The sequence below is a fragment of the Trichechus manatus genome, unplaced genomic scaffold, assembly GCF_000243295.1.
Source record: "Trichechus manatus latirostris isolate Lorelei unplaced genomic scaffold, TriManLat1.0 scaffold00021, whole genome shotgun sequence".
NCBI lineage: Eukaryota > Metazoa > Chordata > Mammalia > Sirenia > Trichechidae > Trichechus > Trichechus manatus.
The window spans coordinates 6,318,995-6,320,914 of NW_004443957.1; the positions used below are offsets into that span (position 1 = coordinate 6,318,995).

The following is a 1,920-nucleotide window of genomic DNA, read 5'->3' on the forward strand; positions in this document are numbered from 1 at the left end:
AAAACCATAACTAAATATTACAGAAAACATAGCTTTATATAAGAAGTCCAAGAAATTACTTAGGTTATTTAATGCTTGACATAAATCTTAAAAAACCATGAGTAGTGCTTCTGTAGCATTCCAAATGTTATATTTCTTCAGCTTCTAAACAAATTCAAGCATCTTATTAATGACCAAAAATGTTCATTTTTTTTCTTATTTTATTCTCCTTCAAAGAGCTTTAGATTTTTATATTTCTTAATGAATCCCCTCCCTCATTTTATTTTTTTTTCTGCAGAGTGTATTATGTGACCATGGTTGGGTTAACTACACTGCCTTATAAACATTTTGGCCCATTTTACAAAGGGAAAGAATATGCTTACAAAGAAAATATCAGTTTGGCATGTTGTCAAGGCAACCAGCCATATAGTATAGTTTCCTTTAACTTGCACGTTAGATATTCCTGTGGTGGAGTATAGAATTGGGCCCAACCTCTTCCTTCAAGAGGAAGAGAAATTGGATAGGAATAGCTTTGCAATTTGCTGTTACAGTAACAGCAACAATAAAGACTGACTAATGAGTCAGTCCAAGCCCTGTGTGGGTAATTGAGCAGGCCGGCCTGCATGAAGTAGCAACCCGATAACCGCCTGGGCCGGAGGAGCCACAGAACCCACTGCCTGGCCTTGGCCATCGTCAGCTTCATTTTCTGCTAGGCAATGTCAGAATTCCTGTGTTTCAAGGATATTGAATAAAGCATAACATATAAGCTACTGTGTTTTATGTTCAACAAACAGGTTGGGCACAATGTTAGATAAGTTACGTATTTTTTTAACTCTTCATTTGTTCCTGAATTTCTCTTGTCATATTATAGTACGTATGAATCATTTATTTTAGTTGGTGGGGAGGGGAGGAGGGAAGGATATCTTAGCTAAGTCAGTTTTCAACATGTCTATCAGTCTTTGTTTCATGCACTCATCTTTGCTTCCGTTTTTTTTCTCTACATGAAATATTTATTGTAGTTTGCATCTGTGTACACTGTAGCATGGGTAAATGATAATGAATATGACCTAATTTGCTGATGATTTTTTCTAAGCATTTGGAATGGTGTATTTTACTTAAATATCTAGCAAAGTTTGATTTAAAACTACAGATGGCTCATTGGATCTGATTAATGACTTAGGCCATATATGTTTCAAAACTCCTTTAGACAGTAAGGTGCTTTTTTGTGTGTAAAGCTTAAACCATGGGGATTTAAATAGGGATTTTCCAGCATACAGATCTGGGACTTAACTGGCATGTGGAGAGCTCTGGAAGAATGAACATTTCACTCCCACTTCCCAGGCCTTTTATCATTCTAAATCACAAGTCAGGGGCCTGGCAATGAAGTCCTTTCTGTGTCCGTGTTTAAGAAGGCTTTAAAAGCTGAACTTAAGGCTCTTTTCAGTGAAGTATGTTCTGTAGGTGCCAAATAAATCTAAAGGCAAGGAGGTTGCTGTCTTTGTTATTGCTGGTAAAGAGATTTACTAGCTGAGATTTTTCTGTTCCTGCAGTTACATCACCAACTCCTATAAAGATTATTGTATCTATTAAAACTGAAGATCACAAACTTTTTGAACATAGATACTATGCCTTCACTTGCATAAACTTACATAATGCATTGTATATATGAGTTTATTAGTGATGTGTTCAGAGGAAAGAATTGCTTACAATTTAATGCACGGTTTTATGTGTTGTCCATAATCATTTATTTGCATCATTCATTTATTCATTTAGCAAATGTGTATTGAGTGCCTACTATGCACTGGGCCCTTCTCTAGAAACTAGGAAATCAAAAATCAGTAAGACACATTCCTTGCTCTCATGAAGGTTATAGACTAATACAGGGTAAGCAGACTAACAAGCAGAATAGAATCCGACTCCTGTAATAGAACAGGCCTAGGG

The 1,920-nt window shown here is 36.1% G+C and overlaps 1 protein-coding gene across 2 annotated transcripts in view; it reads left to right on the forward strand.

Moving 5' to 3' along the window:
• The window catches only part of SIPA1L2 (signal induced proliferation associated 1 like 2), a 243,289-nt gene that overhangs the window by 165,668 nt on the left and 75,701 nt on the right, over positions 1-1,920 (forward strand). The window lies entirely within an intron of this gene.